General features: G+C 45.3%; 1 long non-coding RNA gene across 1 annotated transcript; it reads right to left on the minus strand.

Moving 5' to 3' along the window:
• Positions 1–1192: 1192 nt before the first annotated feature.
• LOC139358014 (uncharacterized) lies at positions 1193–20148 on the minus strand. The gene is made up of 3 exons (XR_011612211.1): positions 19929–20148; positions 18029–18099; positions 1193–1417 (listed from the first exon to the last, which is right to left on the minus strand). It is a non-coding gene; the product is annotated as an uncharacterized lncRNA (long non-coding RNA).
• Between the last annotated feature and the right edge of the window lie 6130 nt (positions 20149–26278).

Raw genomic sequence — 26278 nt, forward strand, 5'->3', positions numbered from 1 at the left:
CAGAAGACATCCCCGTGGTCCATGTGGTCTGTGATGGTTACTTTTATGTGTCAACTTGACTGGGCCACAGGGTGCCCAGACATTTGGTCAGACAGTACTCTGGTTGTGTTTAGAAGAGAGGTCTAGAAGAGGTTAGCATTTGAATCTGGGCTGAGTAAAGCAGATGGCCCTGTGTAATGTGAGTGGCATCATCTAATGCATTGAAGGCCTGAAAAAGATGCGTAAGAGGGAACTCCACCTGTCTGACTGTGTGAACTAGGACATTGGTTTTCTCCTGCTTTTGGACTGAACTGGAACTTACACCATTAGCTTTCCTGGTTCTCAGGACTTTGGACTTGGACAGGAATTACCATTGGCTCTCTTGTTTTTTTTTTTTTTTTTTTGGATAGAGTTTTGCTCTTGTTGCCTCAGGTTGGAGTGCAATGGCGTGGTCTCAGCTCACTGCAACCTCTACCTCCCAGGTTGAAGTGATTCTCCTGCCTCAGCCTCCCAAGTAGCTGGGACTACAGGCACCAGCCACCATGCCTGGCTAATTTTTGTATTTTTAGTAGTGACAGGGTTTCACCATGTTGGCCAGGCTGGTCTCGAAGCCCTGACCTCAGGTGATCCACCCACCTTGGCCTCCCAAAGTGCTGGGATTACAGGTGTGAGCTACCACACCCAGCCTGTCCTGGGTTTTAAGCTTACTGACTGCAGAATGTTGGGACTTCTCAGGCACTATAATCGTGTGATCATGTGAGCCAATTCCTTATAACAAATCATATATATATATATATAAGGATATGCACATATACAAACACATATATATCTTATTGGTTCTCTTTCTCTGGAGAACCCTAACCGTATGGGAAAACTGGACAGTTCCAGGCTTTAGAGTTCTCTTCAAAGTCGAAGACTGATGCAGCAAGGAGGAGGATGGGAAAGATACGGAAGAATTGGGGACAGTAGTCAACAGGCAACATAACGGCATTTAATATTTGTGAAATGGCAGGATATAATCCCCAGAGATCCTAATTATGTAGGGCTAGGGTGTAACCAAGAATCTGATTTTAAAATAAAATGATCTTTCACGGATGATGGTGCAATGCACCCAGGGTTGGGAACTTCCCTGCCAAGGAATGACTGTTAGCCAATCTGACCTAGTGTGGGAGGGCCAGCCTCTCTGCCCATCATCTACAAATGCCACCCTTGCCATCTTGGCAATGTCTTTGTGTACAGTAATCCATGTCTTTCTTGTCAATGTATGCACTTGTTCCATTTTCTTTCACTGCAGTCATTTTTACTGTATTGCTTAACAGGACAGCTTCCTCCAACACTCCATCAGCAACACTGGCTGCCTGCTGTTTTTGTGAATCCCTGCATGGCTTCTCTTTGTGTTCTTAGCTTCCCACCTCTTCTCTTTCAGAGTCCTACTGCTCTGTGGAGAAAGCAGAGATGTTGTGAATTCCTTTTGGTAGGCTCACTTCTTTTTTGGTATCTGAGCTGGAAACAGATTTCACTGTCAGATAGAAATGTAGATACCATGACAATTTCGGCATCACACTATTAAAAGTAATCATGGCTACAACAGCTGGGAGTTAGGAAGAATATTGCTTTTAAACCATTTCATGTCAAATATCTCCTAGGTTGCATAAACATTCTCCTTTATGTAGCACCTGGTAGAGTCCTGAATGTACAATGGACCCTCAATAGCTCTGCTCCCTCAGTCAAATGGACAATAAGAATGAGGCGATGGAATGCTTAGTAGGTGCCGAGCACTGAGACAGTCTCTATATAATCATCTATTTCTTTCAACAATCCTGCAATGCCATTATTACCTTCCTTTTAGAAATCATGAAACAGAAGCTAAGGAAATGATTTGAACTCTTCAAATTTTGGACAACACTTTCATGACTCTTAATATGTAAGAAGTATATTATTAGAGGTATTATTCCGAGACGGTGACTTTTCAATAGGACTGATTTCTCCCTCTGTTAATTTGGGCTCAGTCCTTCTGTCTATGATACCTTGGTTTGTCCTTCAATTGTAATGTAAGACGATCACCATCTGGCTGCCTCTCCTTCCATTCTTTATGATTAGCTGTTTATGCTCTGGCTATGACAAATTCAAAGTTCAAATTGTATTCCTGGCTAATTTTTTTAAAAAACATTATTTAGGAGGACTTGAGAAGAAAGAGTGGGTACTTTTAAAGTCTAGAGTGGTCAGAACCAGAAGGTGGATCTTATAATATCCTTAGCAGTTTGAGATGTAGAATCTTCTCTTTTTAAGATGTCACACTATTATGTTAGCATCATATTCAAAATGTAGAGCCTAAGTGCCTCCCTCCTGTCTCTCTTACTCAAATATATTAATTTGTCCTTTGCTAAATACTGTAAATATTCCAGACCATTGAAAAGAGAACACTTAAATTATCCTGAATTAGGACACATTCAGCTTTTTCCTTGGCATCCATCTGAATAAACAGTATGATTTTGTGGCATCTGAATTTTGCATTTAGATCAGCATTCTTAAGAAAGCAACATGACCTGATTTTTATTTTCCTTTGTAAGCATATTGTGATGATTCCACAAAATAATTGCACCTTTCCCCCTATGTCTGGTGTATAGTTTCACTGTGGTGTGATTTCCAACAGGTCAGTAGTTGATGGGGAAGTATGAATTGTTCTGGCAGGGAATAGGCAGAATCAGAAATCAGGAGAAAAAAATCAGTGAGGCTTGGAAGTAGGTAATTGAGTATGAACTCGAAGTCATGACTTTCCCCATACTAGAGAATAAAAGAGGCAGAGGAGGAGGGATCAGAAGGATAGGGGGAACCATCTTGGGTAATTTGTTGATGATGTGAAGGCACTGGCAGGGGGAAAGGTCACTGGGTTGGGCTATCAAGAGCACACTGAGACCTCCTGATAGAAAAACCATCACTTTAGGCCGAGCGTGGTGGCTCATGCCTCTAATCCCAGCACTTTGGGAGGCTGAGGCGGGCAGATCAATTGAGGCCAGGAGTTTGAGACCAGCCTGGCCAACATGGCGAGACCTTGTCTCTACTAAAAATACAAAAATTAGCCAAATCTGGTGGTTCATGCCTGTAATCCCAGCTACTCAGGAGGCTGAGGCAGGAGAATCCCTGAACCCAGGAGGTGGCAGAGGCAGTGAGCTGAGATTGTGCCACTACACTTCAGCCCAGACGAGACCCTGTATCCAACAACAGCAGCAGCAGCAGCAGCAGCAGCAACAACAACAACAACAACAACGACAACAAAAAAAAAAACCATGCTTCCATGCTTTAACTCGGTTGACAATGTCCCCAGTCTGCACCAGGCACTGCAGCCTCTCCTATGTGTCTCTCCATATCGGCCAACTTTATGTTATGCTGATTACATTGAAAAATAAAATATTTTGTGCAGAAACAGAAAGGCTGGAAATACAAGTGTTAGGGAGAGAGTGTGGTGAGGGAGGGAGGCCACAGGGACAGGGGAAAGGGGAGAGGGTGGTGAAATGGGGACGATGGAAGCAGTATGGGAGAGCAGGAGTTGGGAAGGGGCTGGAGCCTGATTCCTGAAGGGCGGAAAGGGATATTTTGAGGAACCCAAGTACAGCTTGGTACTGTGATGCAATGTCAAAGTAGACGGGCATATTTGGAGATCAAGACACAAGGCTCAATTTGTTGCACCTCTATGAGCCTCTGTTTCCAAATACATAAAATGGGCACAGTTGTAGCCCCTCCCAGGGTTCTGAGTTAAATGAGGTGATGTGTACTCCATAAAGGGTTTAGTCCAGAGCCATGGGCCAGGGCCAGGGCCAGAGGGACATTGGTCTGTCCTCTTCCCTTTTCTGGAGTGAGGGGTTTTGGAGCACAAGAAGAGAGAGAGGTAAGGTCTCAAAGAAGGGTAGCGAGAAGGGGTATCAAGGGAGCTCATGTCAGTGGCTCCCCAGCTCAAGCCTATTTTGATTGTTAATCCTAATATTTCCATTTCCCATTAAGCACAGCCTTTTAGTGTAGAAGAAATCTAAAGTTCATCCAACCAGTGCTCTGTCTTCATCCAAGTGAAGTAGGTAAGCTGAATTTCATGAAGTAACCAAATCCCAGAGAGGCTGGGACCTGTCCTGTATCATGCAGCCTGTGAGAGGATAAACTGGGGTGAGAATATCACAGTGACGGCTGAATTCTTCCTATTGGTGTTTGGAGGAGAAGTCTGTCCCTGGAAGGCTGGGGTCCCCTGGCTGGCCTGACCTCACCTTGCCCGGCCTGGGGCCCATCACCTCCCAGTGAGAGAGCCCAGTGAACCCGCAGTGGGATTAGATGCCACTCCTGTCCAACCACCCGATGACTTTTACAGCAAAATTTCTCCTTAAATCTGGTTAGAGTTTCTGACTAAGGGAGGAGTGAGTCACCCAACAGCCTTCATCTGAGCAGAACAATGAACGTGTTAAAGTCATCAGGCGTGCGGGCTGGGAGTACAGGATGCTGTTCCTCATCTGGTCTAGGACAGAACGTCCTTAGGAAGGTACGAACAATTTTGCTGGTAAGAACCCCTGATTGAAAAACCATCACTTTACTCAGGCGACAGTGTTCCCCGTCTGCCCTGGGTGCTGCCGTCTCTCCTATGCGTCTCTCCATATAGACCAAGTTTATGCAATACTGATTACATGGAAAAGAAAGTATTTGTACAGATACCAACAAAAGCAATGGGTAAACGAGGCTTATTTTTGTTTTAAATGAGCCTTGTTTAAAACAGAAACCTGCTTTCAATCATAGCTCATTTTACATCAGTCACGTCCTAGGCAGAAATCAGTGTGGTGTCTACAGAGCCGAATATCAGGACAGCTGGATTCTAGTGCTGTTGGGCTGTAACCCCTGTGTGACCCTGGGTGGCTTATTACCCCTCCCTTTCCCTTAATTTTCCTATTAATAAGATGAGAGATTCGGACTACATCTCTGAGAGCATTTCCAACTCCTAGCTCTTGCCATGGATGAGCCGTCACTGGCAGCCCCTGCTTTCTCTCCAGTGGTTAGCGACTTTCACTTTCAGAAGCTCCTAGTGGTTAATTCGGAACAATCTTCATGCTTCAGCTTCTTTCCTCTGCCTAGAACAACTTCCATTCTCCTCCTTGTCTATCAGGAATTCTCTTTTCCATTCTTTAAGACTTGGCTCAGGCCACACTACTTGCTGAAGCCCTCTTTGACTAGCAGGTGAGAGACTGAGTTCTGTATTAGTTTGTTAGGGCTGCTGTAACCAAATACCATCCAATGGGGATGTTAAACAGCAGAAGGTTCCAGAGGCCAGAAGTCAGAGCTCAAACTGTCACAGGTATTTGAACCACAGTGACTCCATCTTGAGTAGGTGCTGGGTAAAATAAGGCTGAGAGCTACTGGGCTGCATTTCCAGATAGTTAGGCATTCTAAGTCACAGGATGAGATAGGAGGTCGGCACAAGATACAGGTCATAAAGACTTTGCTGAAAAAATGGGTTGCGGTAAAGGAGCCGGACAAAACCCACCAAAACCAAGATGACCACGAGAGTGAGCTCTGGTCGTCCTCACTGCTACACACTCCCGCCAGCGCCATGCTGTGGCAGCCTCAGAAAGTTACCCTCTATGGTCTAAAAAAAAAAAGGAGGCGTGAATAATCCATTCCGTTTAGCATATCATCAAGAAATAACCATAAAAATGTGCAACCAGTAGCCCTCAGGGCTGCTCTGCCTATGGAGTAGCCATTCTTTCTTCCTTTACTTTCCTAATAAACTTGCTTTCATTTTATGGCCGCGCCCTGAATTCTTTCTTGTGTGAGATCCAAGAACCTTCTCTTGGGGTCTAGATTGGGATCCCTTTCCTGTAACAAAGCTGTGGGCAGGGTTGGTTTTTTTTCTGGGCCTGTGAGGGAGACTGCTCCAGGCCTCTCTCCCAGTTTGTGGGGATTTGTTCTTGGCCTACAGAAGCATCACCCAAATGGCTCCTCCCTATGTGCACATCTGTCTCCCAGCTTCCCCTTTCCACAAGGATACCAGTCATAGTAGGTTAGGACCCACCCTTCTTCAGCGTGACCTTGTCTTAACCACTTACTGCCCTATTTCCAAATAATGTCACATGCTGAGCTACACAGGGGGATTAGGACTTCAACATGGGAGTTTTGGAGGGACACAATTCAGCTCACAACAGGTACCCTTGCTGCGCCCCCACCGCACCCCTTCCATGCCAGCTCCATGGCGCTGTGGACCATCTCTCCCAGTGCAGCCTGAGTAGCAGAGGATGCTCAGCCAGAACGGACCTTGGGGAGCGGTGAAGAGTTGTCCACAGGTCTGGACTGTGGGTCCAAGAAACAGCAGCCAAAGGGAGCAAACAGTAGCAAAGCTCACATCTGCAACTCATGCACCGGGAGGTGAGGGAGAGAGATCACAGTGGCAGCCCCAGGGCTTGGAGCACAGACTGGTATGTGTCTCAGGCTGGCTAGAAAGGTGGGTGGAGCTACAGAGGAGGTGGGCGTGGTCAGGAGGAGAGGACCACTCAGGAGCCAGGCAGGGCTGCTCAGGCTAGGCTGTCTGGCAAGGATGGTGATTCCTTATGTCCTGGAGCCCTTTACAGTTTACACACTCTCAGTTGGACAATTTCTGTTGGTGTTCAACCCCCGGATGGGCAGGAGTTGTAATTTGCTTTGGCGACATGTTCCAAATTTGTGTAAGTGGATCCTCAACTGCAGCCCAGGGCTCACCCATTTGGCTTCCTAGATCCCCTTATCTAAAGGGATGGAACTCCACAGCCCCGTCTTCCCGTGAGTCCTGGTCCTGCTGCTCTCCCTCGTGTTGCTATCTCCTTTTTCCTCGAATTTCATTTTTGAAAATTCCCATTGCACAGCCCAGTGGCTGGAGTTTTGGTGAAATTTCTTTGGAGTCTTGTGTTGTGCTTTAAAAATCTATGTAGATTTTTGAATTCTGTTCTATTTTTCCGAGTTTGTGCTAATGTAAATGTATTATTTGAAATGACTTGGCTTTGATCCTGGAGGGAGATGGAGCAAGTCGATCCTGGGGCTTGCTGTAGGCCTGCCCACTCCATGCATGTGGGTTCCTGGATTTTTTGACTTGTGCTTTCAGTTCTTTTACTTTTTTTTTTTTGGACAGAGTCTTGCTCTGTCACTCAGGCTGGAGTGCAGTGGCATGATCTTGGCTCATTGCAATTTTTGCCTCCTGGGTTCAAGCAGTTCTCTTGTCTCAGCCTCCCGAGTAGCTGGTACTATAGATGCTCACCACCACACTTGGCTAATTTCTGCATTTTTAGTAGAGATGGGGTTTCACCATTTTGGCCAGGCTGGTCTTGAACTCCTGACCTCAAGTGATCCACCTGCCTCGACCTCCCAGAGTGCTGGTATTACAGGCGTGAGCCACCGCGCCCAGCCTCTCCCCATATTTGGTCTGGCTGGATACCCTCATGGGTAGTGTCCTTCCCAGCTGCTAGATCCAGGCTCCTGGCCCTCCTTCTCCCCAGTGGCACTCTGAGACCAGCCTCATCCATCTCACCTGTCCTGGCTACCAGGGCAGGGTCAGACATGCCTTCTGGAAAGTGCCCTATCTGATGCCTCATCTTCATTCTTGGACAGAGTGTACCCCCGGTTCCCATTCTTCACAACTGAGATATTTGGGGCTGGACCCCTGGGGGGCTCCTGTCTCTGTTTTGGGGGAGTTGTGAGCTATTCTATTCCTTAAGCTGTTCTATTCCTCTGGCTCCATTTCTTCAAGCCTCTAAGACCTTTCCAAAGGGGCCAAGAAAGTATCTCCAACTTAGACCTCTTCTTCTCCCAGCTGAGGAAAAGGCAGAGAAGTGGAGGATGCTTACCCTGCCCTTGCCCCTGCCATTTCTCCCCAGCTTATGGTCTGTTTTAAGGTAGGTGGCAGGACTCAACTCCAGAGGCAGGGCTTGGACACCAGACCAGATTGAGGATTAGCAAAAACAGGGCAAGAGTAGAAACAGCTTTCGATCAGACACTCCCACCAGTCACCAGTGTGCCATGTCAGTCTACACTTGCCATGGCAACACCCAGGAGTTACTGCCGCTTTCCATGGCAATGACCCAATGACCTAAAAGTTACTTCCCCTTCCCTAGAAATTTCTACATAAACCACCCCTTAATCTGCATGCAATTAAAAGTGGATATACTTATGACCGCAAAACTGCCCTGAGCTACTACTCTATGCCTAGCTCTGCTCTGTAGGGACAGTCATGGGGCTGTAACGCAGCTCTTCAATAAAGCCATTTTCTTCTACCTTTGGATTGCCCTTGAATTCTTTCCTGAGCAAAGCCAAGAACCCTTATGGGCTAAGTGCTGCTTTCAGGCTCACCTGCACTGTATCAGTTTCACCTCCTCCATAAGTCTCAAAGAGCCAGTGCTTCACTGTCTAAGGACTTGGGTTCAAATCTTTCCTCCATTTATTAGGTGTGGGATCTTGTGGTAGCCTTATAACTGTTGTGAACCTCAGTTTCCTTATTTGTAAAATAGGGATATTCAACTCCAGTTGAAAGAGTTAAGTGGGATAACGAATAATATGGTTTGGCTTTGTGTCCCCACCCAAATCTCATCTCGAATTGTAATCCCCACGTGTCGGAGGTGGGACCTGGTGGGACGTGATTAAATTATGGGAGAGGACTTTGCCCTTGCTGTTCTCGTGATGGTGAGTTCTTGTGAGATCTGATATTTGAAAGTGTGGTGCTTTCCTCTTCTCTTTATCTTTCTCTCCTGCTCTGCCATGGTAAGATGTGCCTTGTTTCCCCTTCACCTTCTGCCATGGTTGCAAGTTTCTTGAGGCTTCCCAGCCATGTGGAACTGTGAGTCAGTCTTAGGCAGTTCTTTATGGCAGTGAGATAGCAGTCTAATACAGATGGTAAAGCACACACCACAGTGCCTGGCACACAGCAGGCACCCAGTCAATGGGCATTGTCCTCCTCGTCTCCCTTCCACCTCATTTTGTCTGTTTTTCCCTGTTGCACCTGCTGTTCTTTCTGGGGGAGATCCTCAGTTCCCTTTCTGCATCATCTGCCTGCCCTCTCTGAGCTCCTGCTAGTGGAGGCCCATGTGCAGGGTGTAGGGTAAGGGGCCAGCGGTGGCCTGTGCTGCAAATGAGGAACCTGGGTCCACAGGGGTGGCTCTGCCAGGGCTGCCCTGGAGACTGGGCTTTCTCCAAATCTTAGCTCACCTGGATCAGAGCCACACTTGCAGAGGTGCATGGTGACAGGTATGTGACCAGGACCATATTTTAAATTAGATCTGACTGACTTTGTCAGGTTGGTGTCTGAGATGTGAGTCTTCTCAGCCTCGCTCATGTCTCATGGGGGACCTACCCTCCCTCCCACTGTATTTTCCTATAGCCATATGCATGTGGCCACTCACACCAAAATCTTCTGCCTGTTTGTAACCTGTCTCATAAAAATATTAATTTGCTTATTTGTTATCTTACATGATTCTTTGTTTCCTCTTTGGAGCTAAGACCGATATCTGCTTTTCTTGTACATCTTTTCTTGGCTCCTTGTACATTGCTGAGCTTAGGATGGATCCTCAAAATACTGTGTCTTCTTTTCAGTCTACAAAAGCAACAGCCGCTAACATTGTCATAGTTTGCCAAACAAGCTCTGTGATTTTATTTAATCTTCTCACCTGCCATAAGAGTTAGCTATCGTGGGCCGGGCGCAGTGGCTCATGCCTGTAATCCCAGCACTTTGGGAGGCCAAGACGGGCAGATCACAGGGTCAGGAGATCGAGACCACGGTGAAACCCTGTCTCTACTAAAAATACAAAAAATTAGCTGGGCGCGGTGGCAGGCACCTGTAGTCCCAGCTACCCGGGAGGCTGAGGCAGGAGAATGACGTGAACCCGGGAGGCGGAGCTTGCAGTGAGCTGAGATCACCACTGCACTCCAGCCTGAGTGACAGAGCGAGACTCCATTTAAAAAAAAAAAAAAAAAAAAAAAAGTTAGCTATTGTGGTAATGGGAGAACCGAAGTTCAGAGAGACTCAACAACTTGCCCAGGGTTGCATAGACAGTAGATTGCATCAGGGTAAGTGGGACTGCAGGACCCGGATACAGCAAAGCTGGAGCTACATGGTATAGTTAAGCACATGCTTGGGTTCTGCAGAATTTAATCTTGCTGCTTGGATAGCTCATGGCTTAAGCCTTGTCCTAGTCAAGGGACATAACCAAAGTGATAAATCTCATCTGTATCCTTAAGAAGGCTTAGCTGGTGTTTCATCTCAGACAACAAGGCTCTTTAGGAAATCACCTCCTTATGTTAACTTTTTAAAATGCAGTTCTTGGACTAAATAGCTATTTTCCATTTTTTAAAAATTGCATGAGCACACAGTATTTATCTAATAGAAAATTATGATAAACCCCCTGAAAAACATGAAAATCATGTTTTTCATGATTCATATGGAACAAATTAAAAATAACTTTCCATAGTATAAATTGTCCCAGAGCATGGTGGTGCAAAGACCCTTCATTGTGCCTGCTCCCGCCAGCTTCACCACATCTGCCTCAAATGTCACCACCTTCCGTCAGAGAGAGGCTCTGGTGAAGTGTCCAGTGAAACACCTGGGCTCACATCTGGAACCTTTGTCTGACAGCCTGCCATAGCTGCCAAAGGAGAAGGTGTCATTTACGATATTTTGTTTGTAGGCACATGCAACTGGGAAGATTGGTAATTTTTATTACTGTGTTCAGATTTAAAATCTGCCTTGTCAGTTGCTTCTATAAGTTATTTTAAAAAAGAAAAATGCAAGCCACCAACATCTGAGCTTTCATGAGACGTGCTCTGCCAGGACAAGTTTGAAAGGCTGTGGATGTCATTGTGTCTGCTGGTTTTGGTCACACTCATCTCTGCTTTAGCATGGCCTGGTAACAGGGCTAAGCAAGTGGTTGGATGTGGATTTCAATTCATGTTTGTAGGACTAGAAGAACTTTTTATTTCCATGCTTCGACTTTGCAAGTTTGGCTCTGAGTGACAGCTCTACCATTCAATAACAGTGACCTGAAGCAAATCACTTCTCAGTGAAGTGGGACACTGAAAACCAACTTCAGTGAATTATTGTGAAGAGTAAATATACAAGTAACCTCTAGTTGTTCAGTAAATGGAGGCAAGAAGTTAAAATATCAGGTTAATGGATCTGCCAGTGTAGCTCAGGGAAACCTGGGAGGAGTAGGATCTGGTGGCATCTTCCTCTGCTTCTTACATTCCTTTCACACCCCTAAACCAGGGCATACACAAAAGCATGAGGAGCAGGTCTGGACTTCTCTGAAGGGACAGCGGGCAGCATTTGCTCTGTGGATACTTTTCCAACACTGAGCAGAGAGGTCAAAAGGAAGGCAATCCTTTTGCTAAGCTCAGAGACCTGAGATGGCTCAGCCATAGGGCTGGCCCTCCAGGTGTGGAGAGGAAACTGGGTCTTCTCTCTGGGATCTTTCTTGTATCCTATTGGCCATAGAGAGTAAAGGTGGTGAGGAGGCCAGGGCAGGAAGTGCCAGGTAGGTTTCAGTGCCTACCTGGCTGTCCATCCGTCCGTCCGTCCATCCATCCATCCATCCATCCATCCTCCTTTCAATATTTATTGAAGCCTATTCCGTGTTAGGCACTAGATTTAGGGCTGAGAATATAGACATGATTCTCAAAGGTCAGTGTCCTCCAAGACTATCCCAACACTGTCGCTTTCAAATAATTCTGGTTAATCTTTCACATAATTTTTCATGAACTGAAATTATAATATGTATTTAGGTGCATGTCTTCTCCACTGGAATATCAGCTCCTTCAGAGCAGGGACCTTGTTTGTCTTGTTCATGGATCTGTCCCCAGTGGCCACCATAGTTTCTGGCATACACTGACTGAACAAGCTGACTTCAGAAGGATGAAGGGTTACAACCAAGCCCGAGGAGTTTGGAAACCTTAACATAAGAGTCATGAGGGGAAGGAGTTCTCCCAGAGGAGGAGTGTGTAGTGTTCGGATAATTGCACTGGCAGCAGCTCAGAGACAAGCCGCTGGGTTTGCAGTTGTGAAAGATTTTGCCCTGTCCATATCTTCTTCCCTGGAACTGTGCAGAGTCTTCCTGTTCTGGCTTTTGGCTTGGCCATGTGGCTGGCTTTGGCCAGTGGGAAGTTAGCAAACAGGATGCAAAGAGGAACTAGAAAAGTCCTTGCTTTGTTGGGCTTCCTGCTCCTATGCTCCGTTATCACCATGAGAACAAACCTGGGCTAGTTCACTAAAGGACGAAGGATAGGCACAGCTGAGCTGCCTCGGATGTTCCAAGCAGGCCATCCCAGATCAGCCAGCACCTAGCCAGCCCAAACATAACATGAATGAGCCCAGCCTGAATCTCCAGTCCCTCAGACTTGTGAGTTAAACAAACATTTTTTGTTGCATGCCATTAAAGTTTGGAGGTATTTGTTATGTAGTGTTATTGTGGCAATTGATGATCAATACAGGAACCTTCTATGGGGGCTGGCTTTGTGCATGCATTATATTGGCCTCAACTAAAGTGAAAATAATGCTAATTATTAATTACTGTTTATTGAATACCTACAGACTGGTCCAGGCACCTTAAACACCATTCACACACAGGTGTTTAAGGCAGTGCCCTGCGCACAGTGCTCATAAGTGCTGCCCTGATTATTGGTGTCCTCAGGCAACAGGCCCAGGGCTAAGCATTTCCTACATACGATTTCACTGCATTCTCACAGAAACTCAGGAGAAAGAACTTGTTATCTCCATTTTATTGGAGTAAACTGAGGGTAGAGGGGATTATACTGGAGACCACCCACTAAAAAGCAGTGAGTAGGCTGGGTGCAGTGGCTCATGCCTATAATCCCAGCATTTTGGGAGGCCAAGGCGGGTGGATCACCTGAGGTCAGGAGTTCAAGACCAGCTTGGCCAACATGGTGAGATCCTCTCTACTAAAAATACAAAATTAGCCAGGAATGGTGGCAGGCACCTGTAATCCCAGCTACTGGGAAGGCTGAGGCAGGAAAATCTGTTGAACCTGGGAGGCAGAGGTTGCAGTGAGCCAAGATTCCCGCTACTGCACTCCACCCTGGGCGACAGAGCGAGACTTCGTCTCGGGAAAAAAGAAAAATACAATGAGTAAACCAGAATAAAATTTAGAGGTTGACCTCACTTCCCCAGCCACTGCCTCTCCTTGGTCCCAGCCAGTTTTCCTTCCCTCTGCCTGGGAAGGATGGGCAGTGCAGATGGTGATGCTTTCAGGCCCTGCTCGGGAGGCTGCTTTCCCTTGACTGGTCCCTCCTGTCCCCTTGTAGAGGAGGCCTCTGAGGACATGTGTGGGAAGGGGTGTGGACCTTGGTGCAAACTGTTGTCTGTCCCCAGAGACAGGAGCCCTGCAACAGCTCCCAACCTGCCGCCCCTTTTCTGTGTCCATTAACATGGCTCTGTAATGAGGATTGTCTCTTCACTGCCTTCCCTACAGGGTTACCAGGGACTCAGGACACAGAGCATTGGTCAGATCTTACTGAGCTCCAAGTCCTGTCCTGTCCTTGGGTTCCAGCCCTGGCCCTAAGCCCACCTGCAGATGGAAACCGGGTACCTTCCAGGATAGGGGATGAGGGGGACAGAGGGCAGCCCCTGAATAGGCATTCCTGTTGGCCTGCCTGGGGTGTGTCCCTCCCTCCGCTGCACCCTCAGGACTCCCACGGCACTGGTCACAGGGTAATGTGGTGGCCTCTGTGCACTGCATGCCGTGGGTGCCGTAGTGGTATTTGAGTGGGTTCTAGCGTCTTGGTTTTTGATTTTTGGTGTAGTCACAGAAACATTTCTGAGTGAATATGTGCCAACATTTTAACATACAGGGATGGGATTAGTATGGGAGGGAGCATTGACCTTTACTTTATACTCGCGTTTTGTAATAAGTTGTCTCCCGCTTGGGAATAAGAGTCCCTGGAGGTCAAGGACTAAATCCTGTCCCTCTTTGGGTCCTCAGACCAACCCTGGCACATAGCAAGCACCCAGGGAACGTGTGCTGGATGAGCTCCGGCATGAACGTCCACGGACAGAACTCTTCCTTTATTCTCTGTGACTGAGGCCTCCTCATGCTTCCTGTCCAGTGGCCGAGCCTCCGAACTTCCGCAGCAGGTGGTGTCTCTGCCTGTGAGTTGCCTAGAGCGCCACTGTCTCCACTTGGGCCACTACATGGTCCCATAGCTCACTGGAGCTGCCAGCTGCCACCCACCCATGCGTGATCTTCTCTGCATGCCACAGCGTTCATCACTTGGTCTTGCTATGTGCTACCTCTGGGGGTCCTCCCTGGCAGGGTAAAAGGAGGGCTGGCAAACCTCTCCTGGGAAGAAGGACAAAGGCAGCATTTACTGGTATGCCATGGCCTTCTAGATCTGAAGAGGGTTGTGTCTAGACACCAGGCCTGCAACCATGTAGGCCATGAGATCCCAGAGTCTCAGGTCTGGGACTCACTTATCCCATCTCCTCGTTGGCACCGGTGGTACGACTCTTCAAATGCAAACAACCTGGAGTTTCCTCTTCAGAGGCGACCAGGAAGCAAGGTATCTGGGAAGGACTTCACCTCTTCACAGCTGAGCAGGGGAAGGGTAGGGACGGCCCTGGGGGAAGAGGTTCGTCAGGGAACATTGTGGGTGGTGCCAGTTTCTGAGAGGAAAGAGAATCAGTAGAGGCCTCCTGAGGCCTGGAGCTGAGAAGAAACCGATAGTGTGAGAACTAGCCAAGGGCCCAGAAAGGATCCTGGGGCAGAGCAGAGAGAAAGTGGTCTCAAAACACATGTCCTGGAACGAGAACATCCTCTCTTCACCTGCCCATCTTTACCCTTGTCCCATGAGCAAAGTCCAGAGGCATGGGATGGACCCTGCTCCCACACACAGGCGGCTTCCCCATTATCTGGCTCTTTCCCTGGAAGATGAGTGTTGCAGTGCAGCACCTTCAGCTGGAGGCAGAGTGGCCCTTGGCAGTTTTTGAGCCCCTGGGAACTTTTACTCCCTCATCCATCTGTATACAGGCATGGTCTGGACTGTGAGGAATTATATGTGTGAGGCCCAAACAGTGGGGTTTAGGTCTTGGTTTCCAGGCAGGCTATCATTTATGGAATAATGGGCTATGAAGAAATGGAGAGAGAAAATGGAATCATAGTTTAATAGGATGTTCTCAGGGGAGACTGTGTGCCCTGCCTCTCACAGATGTTGAAGATGGGGCCATGATCAATGGCAGAAACATTGCCACACTGTTATGTGGGTGACCCCTGGCTGGCTGGGGTCACTGGAGCTGTCAAGATGGACTTGAGCTCAAAAGACAGAGACATGGGGGGACGGATGGTCTTGGTCCTTTCAAATGAGACAGAGTTCAGAGATGAGGAGGAACCTGGTAGAACTCTGGAAGGGAAGGAAATGGAAGATAATTTCCGTCTGATACTTTGTGGACTCCTGATGTCCCCAGAAGTGCCTGGAAGAGCCATAATTGCTTGATGAAGTTAATGTACCTTTTAGACCTGAAAAATGACAGGCCACCCTTGATCAATGACGGTGTGCAGCAGGGACTTTCTCTAAAAGTTTCTTTACAAAACTGCACCAGTATGTGTAAGCACTTTCATTACTTTTCTTTTTTTTTGAGACAGAGTCTCGCTTTGTCGCCCAGGCTGGAGTGCAGTGATGTGATCTTGGCTTACTGCAAGCTCCACCTCCCGGGTTCATGCCATTCTCCTGCCTCAGCCTCCTGAGTATCTGGGACTACAGGCACCTGCCACCACAGCCGGCTAATTTTTTTTGTATTTTTAGTAGAGACGGGGTTTCACCATGTTAGCCAGGATGGTCTCGATCTCCTGACCTCGTGATCCACCCATCTCGGCCTCCCAAAGTGCTGGGATTACAGGCATGCACCACCGCGCCGGCCTCATGACTACTTTTAAACTACTCTGCATGACCTGTTTCTTCTCTAGCCTAGGATTTAAAAAAAAAACTTTAAAAAATCACATTCTTTATAATTTAAAAAAGAAAGAAGGACAGAAAGAAAGATCCCAATGATCTTATGGCAATAAAATTTGTGCTAATTTGTAGGCAGGTTGGAGGACATATTTGAAATAGACATGTGGGGTTTTTGCTTTCTGGAACCAGGGAAATAACTAGGGCTAGAGTCAGGCAGCCCCTGAATCCACTGTGAGAGGAACCTGAGTGAAACTCCACTGATCCTCTGCCCTCCATAGCCGCCTACTCTGACTGGTGGGCCACACTGAAGTTTTGGGTCTCTTGGAATTAGTGCGAATTCAGAGTCAGTGCCTAGTAGTGCCCAAAAGTCTGATTATTTCCTTTCCTCCAATGCATAGTCACTCCAGTAGAAGACTGTAGATCCTTTTGGGGAAGGCTGGGAAAAAGATGGACAGTGTTAATTTTTGGCACCATGGTGAGGGGCCCTCCTCAAGGGAACTGGCTTCCACTTCACTCAGGTCATTCCAAGTCTGTAAACTGGCTAAAGTCTGGGAATTGATGAAAGGATTTCAACTCTCTGTTTTTGATAATTCATGGTGGACTTCTCTTTATTCAGCCTAGGACTCTTCTGCTTATACAGATCAAGTAAGAATTTAGTTGAATATCCACGTATTTCTCTTCTAAGGATACAATGATCAATTAACTAACACCACAGGTCTCTGAGAGTCAGACTTTTCAGATTGCTGCTTTGACTCTGCTGTCCATTACAGTAACCACACCCACCTTGTCTTTGGTGATTAAATGCCATTACTTGGCCCCGTTGGCCCACCCTTGCATCCAGTTTTCCCCATTGCCTTTAAAGACCCCAGTTCAGAGGACACAGCATGTACTGTGATTTCTGACTTACAGGGAAAACAACCCCAGAACTCTCCAAGGCTGATGGGGCTCCCCATACAAGTTTACTTCTCCCACTCATAGTCATAGTTATGTCCTTTTGATCCTTGCAGGTTAGATGAGCAGAGCAGATCTTACATGTTAAATCTGTTCTAACATCCAGTCTAAGTCTTTGGATATCTTCTTTTGTAGTATACCAAAGTAGTTATGGCATTTCAGCTTCATTTAGTATAGGCCACATTTAGTTCATGTTTCAGCCAACAAACCAACTTGTAAAGGACTACGTGCTCGCAAATGAGACGTTCCCGATAAGTCCTGCTCTTGCAAACAAAGCAGGGCATTCCCGATAAGTCCTGTTCTTGCAAATGAAGCAGGGCGTTCCTTCCCTGTAAACAGGGAGGACAAAGGAGCCAGCTGCAAACAGCAGACCCTGGGGGCTTGTTTATGTGTAAACATCTTGAAAATCCAGAAAGTCAGGGAAAGGTCAGAAAAACAATGATGTGTCTTGTGACTTGGCAACATTCCACAAACGACTGTATAAAATAAAGCAGAGCATGCCATTCGAGGTGGCCACCATGTTTGTCTTGTCTTGTGTTGTCTTGTGTGTTCATTCCTTTGTTTAGGAAACACGCGGACCCCAACACAACCAAATAGAGCCCTTTCTAACCCCCTGAGGTACAGCATTAAATCCAGAATCTCTACTTAGTGGTTCCCTATCAATAAATACGTCCTGATCCAATTTTGTGTTTCTTCCATTAACCCACTCCCTTAATATCCATTTCCATGCATAATCTGTCTGAATAAGTGGGGAAAAAGTTATAATTATTATTACTGTAGTAGATTAAAGATGGTAGGAATGAGAGTTTCAATTCTTTTTTCCATTTTATCCTTCTTTATCTTGGTCATAGGAGAGTGAATTTAATAGCCTTACTACACAGCTACAGTTTAGTCATGGCATGCCTAGTGTTTATTGTGATTTGAAACAAGTAGTGATCTAGAGTGGGAATTAACCATTTGGAGATAGAAGATGAAAGTGGAACTGACTGTAGAGATACTATCTTCATGCAAACTTACTTAAAAATAGTAACTTCATAAAATATGCCTAAAACCTAACTTGCTTTGCAAATATTCAGGGTATCTTAATCTGTTGCCTGTTGCTATAACTGAATACTGCAGATTGGGAAATTTATAAAGGAAAGGAGTTTATTTGACTCACAGTTCTGGAGGCTGGGAAGTCCAAGAGCATGACACTGGCATCTGGTGAGGGCCTTCTTGCTGCATCATAACCTGGTGGGGGGCAGTATATGAGGAAGGGCTTGCATATGCATGTGTGTCAGTTTAGCTCTCCCTTTCTCTTATAAACCCACTAGTCCCATCATAAGGGTCCTACCCTGATGATCTTATCTAATCCTAACACCTCCCAAAGGCCTCACCTCCAATCAGCACATGAATTTGAGGATCAAGTTTTTAACACATAAAATTTGAATGACACGTTTGAATCATAGCACAAGGTAATGTTAAAAGCATGGGTTTTCAAGCAAGTCCATGTTCAAATTCAAGTGTAGCTGTGCAAACTCAAGCCATTTGTTCATCCAAAAAATTAGGAGTTTAAAAATATCAAACCCATGTATTAGTTTGCTAGGCTTGTCATAACAAAATACCATAGACGGGGTAGTTGAAACAATAGAAATTTGTTCTCTCACAGTTCTGGAGGCCGAATGTCCAAGACCAAAATGCAGGAAGGATTGGTTTCCTCTGAGGCCCTTTCCTTGGTTTCAAATGATGCCCTCTTGCTGTCTCTTCACATGGCTGGTTCCCTTGGCATCTCCCTGTGTGTCCTAATCTTCTTTTCTCACAGGGACACCAGTCAGATTCGATTAGGATCTATTCTAAGGTCTGCTTAACTTAATTACCTCTTTGAAGGGCCTGTGTCCAAATGCAATCACATTCTGATGTATTTGGGGTTTGGGTTTCAGCATATGAATTTGGCGTGGGGAATGTGGGCACAATTCAGTTCGTAACAACAATCTACCACACAGGATCATTGCAAGGAGTAGCCATGTGAAAAGGACCCCATAGAAACCACTCCAGAAGCAGCAATGGGCATTTTTATTCTTTTAAATAAAAATCCCTCAGGACCTTATTAAGTTTATGTAAGACATGAATGGTTTGCAAAAGTTCAGTTTAGATTGTTTAGACTCTAACTGTGAGATGTTTCCAACATGTTCTCTAGCTCAGTTGCCCGCTTCAAAGCTTTCCAGCAAATAATAGACTCCCCTCAGTTACTCTAGGGATAGATTTATTGAATAAAATATCCTCACAAAGCTATTCAATGAGGCCCACTCCCTGGGCTCTTCGAAAGCCTGTAGAGTATTTAGATTCCACCAAGGACTGGGGACACCAAAGAAAAATGTGACATGAAAGTGGGAAGGACTTTAGGCTCCATGTTAAATATGAATTCTTCCCACTAGAGCTTTGGGATTGGCTACCTAGAAAGCCTGCTTTGGGGAAGGTAAAGGGAACTAACTCATTTAAGACACTCAGTATGCACTAGTCATGCTCCTATAAACCTTATGAGATAAATAGCATTGCCTCATTCTAGAGGTGAGGAAATTAGGAGCTTAGAGTTGAGTGAGTCACTCTAAGGCCTGGCTCTGGTAAGTTGCTGAGCTGGACCCTAGAACATGGGCTGTGTGAGCCCACATCCTGTGTGAGCCCTTTCCAGAGCTTTGTGCAAGGCCTTGGGAGGGCCTGGTCTGGCATCTTCATGCCCAGTTGGCTCTTTGCCATGCTTGGCTCGCCTGCCATGGCCAGTATGTACTTTGACCCTGAGAATCCATCACACAACTGCTGTGCTGGCTGAGCGATTGCAGCAGGTGGCAATGGGCTGTCTCAGGTTGCTGCATGCTCAGCATTTTGGAGTGGTTTTGTGAGCTTTAAGGAGAGCCCATCCTAAAAATTGCAGCAACACCTTCTCTCGCAGCATATGCTGTTGGGATGCCAGAATGATTACATGTCTCTCACTTGCTATATTTTCAAAAAATAGTCTTTTAAAAAAATATTAACCCATTTTGAAGAAACAACTGTTGCATTGCTTGCTTCTTCTCCAGCCTCACCTCCTCTGTCCTGGCTCAGCGTGGTCGCTTCTCTTCTGCTTGCTGGTCACAGTGTCCTCCTTGGCCTCCTCATCTCTGCTCTATCTCCATCCTCTCTATTTCTCCCTCAGCAGCCATTATGACCTATTTATTTATTTGAGACAGGGTCTTGCCCTGTCACCCAGGCTGGAGTGCAGTGGCGTGATCATGGCTCACTGCAGCCTCGACCTCTGGACTCAATCTATCCTCCCACCTCAGCCTTCCTAGTAGCTGGGAGTACAGGTGTGTGCCACCACACCCAGCTAAGTTTTGTACTTATTTTTTAGAGATGGGGTCTCACTTTGTTGCTCAGACTGGTCTGAAATTCCTGGATTCAAGAAATCCACTCACCTCCCAATGTGTTGGGATTATAGGCATGAACCACTGTGCCTGGCCATTATGACATTTATAGAACACAGATCCTATGTTCTATATCGTTGCTCAATTAAAACCCAATACAGCTCCCTATCTTTCCAAGGGACTGTTCTAAGCTCCCTGATCTACAAGGTCTTCATGCCTCCCCACTACACTATCACTTTCCCTTCTAGCCTCCCTAATCCATGTGCTGCCCACCAGATGCCATGGTCCTTCACAGTGCCTTTCTGTGCCTTTATACACAGTGGTTCCCTTGGCTTAAGGGCTCCCTAACCCCATCCCATTTGTTGTCCAAATTTTTCTTTTGTATATGAATTGGTAAAAATATCACGTCTCTGCTAAAGCTTTCTTTGATCTACTAGTTCCCTCATGTAATTTTTCTGCCTTCTTGCATTAGGGATGATTCACTGTTTTCACATCTGTCTCCTTGAAGACAGGGACCACCCTTCATCTTTATATAGGTCAGTGTCAGAGTTTATATTTTGATAAACTACACACTTGTCATTGTTTGTTAATTTCATTGATATTGACTGAATTTTAGACATCTAGAGTATAAGTCAACACCATCCGGTATATCTTTCCTGAGATGATGGAAATTTTCTATATCATTATCTAAGATGGTAGCCACTAGCTACTTCTCAATGTGGCTATTGAAATGAAATAAAATGGAAAGTTTAATTTCTTTATCGTACTAGCCCCATTTCTTTTTTTGTTTTTTGTTTATTTTTTGAGATGGAGTCTCGCTCTGTTGCCCAGGCTGGAGTGCACAGTGGCGCGATCTCGGCTCACTGCAAGCTCCACCTCCCGGGTTCACGCCATTCTCCTGCCTCAGCTTCCCGAGTAGCTGGGACTACAGGTGCCTGTCACGATGCCCGGCTAATTTTTTGTATTTTTAGTAGAGACGGGGTTTCACCATGTTAGCCAGGATGGTCTCGATCTCCTGACCTCATGATCTGCCCACCTTGGCCTCCCAGAGTGCTGGGATTACAGGCGTGAGCCACCACACTGGGCCCTTATGATTCTTAGCCATATGTTACTAGTGGCTACCATACTGTGTAATGCAAGTAGAGAACACTCAGGTTGAGAAAGAAAATGGAAGATTACTTGAGGGTTTTGAGTTCTTCCTGTAATAGCATTACTAGTATTCATTTGATAGCAAATATTTTATCTATAAATAATGCAAAGGAGAGATTCTCCTTTAATCTCTATCTTTTAAAAGAAAGTTCTTCTAATTAGTGTGCATGAAGTAATGTGGTTTTGGAGTGCTTAGATTTGATGCAAGAGTCTTTAAAATTAAGTAAAAAACTATTTCTAGAGGCAGATGAATGGATTCCATCATGAATGGAAGTTTGATATCAGACTGTGACTCAATGAAACTACCCAGTTTTCATAGTTTAACTTTCAAGGCTTGTTTGCAGTTCACCATGAAGCATCTTCCTGAAAAAAACATATTTATTTGGAGACACTCTTCAATCACTGTAACAAATTGGCAAACTCTACATATATCTTCTGTAATTATTAGTCTGGTCTTTATGATGCCTTCATTTTGTGGGTGTGTGTATGTGAAATCAAATAAATCCTGAAGTTATTCATTGGATGACACATTATTTATGCCAAATGTAAATCTCAGGTTTTTATCCTTTTCCATAGTTCCTATTGAACACTACAATTTACTTACCTCACAACACTTGATTTTTCATCATTATTAATATTCTACTCATTAACTATATATTTATTTAATATCTACTGAGGTCCTCTATATTGTGATATGTGCCAGGGAGACAGGGATGAATCAGGTACTGACTGAGCCCTCTGGGACCCACAGTTTAGCGGGAGAGAAGACAGATAAATACGGGCTGTACAACATCGCTTCAGTGTGACTAGTGCTGAGGCCAGAACAAATTTCTATGGGAGCATTGAGTAGGGAGCAATTCCTTTTCCTTGAAGCTGGAGAAAATTTCATAAAACAAATGCCACTTTAATAGAATGTAAGAATTAGTAGAAATTCAATAGTAGAAGTAGTGCATTGCAAAATGAACGTTCAACCTGAAGGAAATGTGGAGGCTTGAAAAATGTGTGATCTGTGGGAGAAGAGTGATCATCAGAGTTTCTGTTCCATTCCATTCATCCTTCTGTTCCAATGCCATCTAACTTTCTTATTATAGTTATATGATACATTTTCGTCCCATGTTGTTGATTTTCTTCAAAATGAACTTGATGATGTGCTAGAAGAATGGACAGGACTCACAGGCTGTTATATTCAGTTATACTTTATTGCAGGGAAAGGCTGCAGATCAAAGATGAAAATCAGCAAAGGGAAAGGGGTGTGGAGTAAAGTCTAGGAAAAATAAGGCAGAAGCACTCGGGTATCCTCCTAGGGGAGTTGCATAGGTATGTCTAATTTCTTTCTTTTCTTTTTTTTCTTTTTTGAGATGGAGTCTTGCTTTTTCGCCCACACTGAAATGCAGTGGTGCAGTCTCAGTTCACTGCAACCTCCACTTCCCGGGTTCAAACAATTCCTCTGCCTCAGCCTCCTGAGTAGCTGGGATTACAGGTACATGCCACCATGTCTGGCTAATTTTTTTCTATTTTTAGTAGAGACAGGGTTTTACCATGTTGGCCAGACTGGCCTGGAACTCCTGACCTCAGGTGATCTGCCCTCCTCAGCCTCCCAAAGTGCTGGGATTACAGGCGTGAGCCACTGCGCCTGGCTGGGATGTCTAATTTCTGAGGATCAACATGTGACGACACACATGGAGTGTGCCCAACCAGGGAGGCGCCGCTGAGTCTTGGCGTCTAAGGCTTTTCTTGTGGGTCAGTTTCACAGTCATGCAGCACCTAATGTGACTGAACTCAGCTTCTCAGATTCTAGACACCACCTCTCCCCACTGCCTCCCTGTCCCCAAGGAAAAACACGCATTCAGGGCATTTACCATAGATCAGTGTCTGCATCAACGTATCTAGTCAAACTAATACAGCATGACCCAAAGCCTCAGGCATATGAAATGCTCTTATTGGGCAGAATATTCCTGGAATTTAGAGGACATCTCCCAAAAGTTGGCCAAAGGCCAGTCCTGAAGCCAGAATTTCCTTTGGAATGTGCAGGATTTGGGCAACCCAGGGCTGCTCAATTAACCTTTCCTGCCCACTCTTTCTTTTGGATTTTAGGATTGGCTTGTCAATTTCCCCCAAAAAAACTTTGCTGGGATTCATGTACTGAATATAGATTAACTTGGGGAAAAATGCTTTTTCTATGATAATCTTCATAACTTTTTTTTTTTTTTTTTGGAGACAAAGTCTCACTGTGTCCCCCAGGCTGAAGTGCAGTGGTGCAATCTCGGCTAACTGCAACCTCTATTTCCCAGGTTCAAGTAATTCTTGTACCTCAGCCTCCCAAATAGCTGAGACTACAGGCCCAAGCCACCATGCCAGGTTAATTTTTGTATTTTCAGTAGAGACCAGAGTTTTGTCAGGCTGGCCAGGCTGGTCTTGAATTCCTGGCCTCAAGTCATCCACCTGCCTTGGCTTCCCACAGTGCTGGAATTATAGGCATGAGCCACTGCGCCCAGCCAGTCTTCATAACTTTTTATAAATGGCTAATTCCCCATTTAAAAAGCCTTTTATGTTTTTCAAAATATTTTACTTTTTTTTTTTTTTTTGAGATGAAGTCTTGTTCTGTCACCCAGGCTAGAGGGCAGTGGCATGATCCCAGCTCACTGCAACCTCTACCTCCTAGGTTCAAGTGATTCTGCCTCAGCTTCCCAAGTAGCTGGGATTACAGGCCTGTCACCATGCCCAGCTACTTTTTGTATTTTTAGTAGAGACGGGGTTTCACCATGTTGGCCAAGCTGGTCTTTAACTCCTGACCTCAGGTGATTGACTTGCCTTGGCCTCCCAAAGTGCTGGGATTACAGGCGTGAGCCACCGTGCCTGGCCCAATTTTGTTAAGAAAAGTCTTGCACATATTTTGTTGGGTTACTCTGAGCTCTTTTATGGATTTGTTACTTTTGCACCTGAGAGCGTTTTCGTTTTTGTCATCATGTTGCCTGATTGATTTTGAAGGTATGTGTGGATGTTGCTGTTGACTTTGTACGTTGAAATTGTATCCAACATACTTGCTGATCCTCCTTTTTAGTTTTATTATCCATAAATTCTTTTAGGATTTTCTATTTAAACAGGATATTAGTTTCCAATGGTGGTTGTAACAAGTTACTACAAGCTTGGTGGTTTAAAACAACACAGATTTGTCCTCTTATAATTTTGGAGGCCATTTGAAGTTGGTTTCATTGGCTAAAGTCAAGGTGTCAGCAAGGGTTGTATTTTTCTGGGGCTTAGGGGAGAATCAGTTTCTTCTGCATTCCTTGGCTCATGGCCCTTCCTTACATGACTCCAACCTCTTGCTTCTGTTGTCACACTTCTTTCTCTTCGTCTGATCTCCTGCCAGCCTCTCATGAGGACCCCAATGGTTACATCGTATCCAATCAGATAATCCAGAGTAATACTCTCAACTCAAAACCCTTTGATTAACCACATTGGCCAAGTCCTTTTAGCCATAAAAGGTAACATTCACAGGTTCTAGGGATTATAACTTAGATATCTCCGGGGAGTCATTTTTTAGCCCATAATAGACAATCACATTGTCTATAAATAGGTAAAGCTTCTTCTTTTTTTTACTTCATTTTTAATTCTTTTTCGTTTTACTTCTTCTTCTTGCCTATTGGATTGAGTATTTCTAATACAATGTTAAATGGAAGCGATGACAGCAGGCATATGCTCCTACTGTAATAGTTATGCCTCGAATATTTCACCATTATATTTTTGCTTGCTGTGGGTGTTTGTCCGAGACTCCATGAGATTAAAAGGATTCTTTATTTCCAGTTCTTGATGAGTTTCAAATATGCATGAATGTTGGATTTTATGAAGTGTTTCATTTTCTCTGAATTGTTGCAGGCACTTTCAATTAAAAGTGTGATGTAATAGTTATCTGTTGCTGTCTGACAAATCCTTCTAAATGAGCAGTTTTGGATAACAACCATTTACTTGCTCATATGCTGCTACTTGGCCTGGGACACTCATGTTATTTAGCTGCTCTGCTGGTGTGGGATGGTTCAAGGTGACTTCCTTCTCATTGCTGACTGCTAGGTAGGGCTGTCAGCCAAGAGGTCTAAGTGGGTCTCTCCATGGCTTCTGCAGGAGGATCGTTTGGGTTTCTTGCATCGTGGCAGCAATTTACAAGACAGCAAACCCTAATGAGCCTATTAAGTCTCTGTGTCCTGTTTGCTGATATCCTACTGGCTAAAGCAAGTCATATGATCAACCTTGAGCCAATGTGGGAGGGGACTACAAAAGAGTTTGCCCAATTCATTCTGGGCATTAGCAGAGCAATCCACTACATGCAGTACAGTGTTTAGTTTTGGACTCTGTGTGTCTGTACATGTCTGGGACCAGTAGCTGCTTCTTCCTGCACATTTCCCTAAAATCTCTACCTGTCACCTGCCTCACGACTACAGAGACACAGCCACTTGGCTGCTAAGAAGAGGAAGAATGTTTATAATGCTTACTAACTCACAGAGTTTAGCTTAGCTATGGGGGGAACCTCTAAGACCCTAATTTCCTCCCCAAAACATAACCCCCATTCCCTGTCCCAAGCACAATGTTGTTTGGCTTTAATTCTGTCCTTGATAATACTTGCTACCAAGGGTGGAGTTCTGCAACCTTCTCCAGCCCAGCTCCCCAACCCCTCCTGCACCTCTCACCTCCCTTCCTCCAAACAGACAGGCCTGCTCTCATTATCTTTTCCAAACTGAAACTGCATAGAACCTTTCTGCAATGAACCCTCCCCCTCCTTCCCTCTCTCCTCTTTCTTTCTAACCTCCAGCTCTGCCCTTTGTACTTTTTAGCATTCTTATTATAGATGAAGGTTAGAGAGTGCAATGCTTATCCATCCTTCATTCTCA

The sequence above is a fragment of the Macaca nemestrina genome, chromosome 13 (genome assembly GCF_043159975.1).
Source record: "Macaca nemestrina isolate mMacNem1 chromosome 13, mMacNem.hap1, whole genome shotgun sequence".
Lineage (NCBI taxonomy): Eukaryota > Metazoa > Chordata > Mammalia > Primates > Cercopithecidae > Macaca > Macaca nemestrina.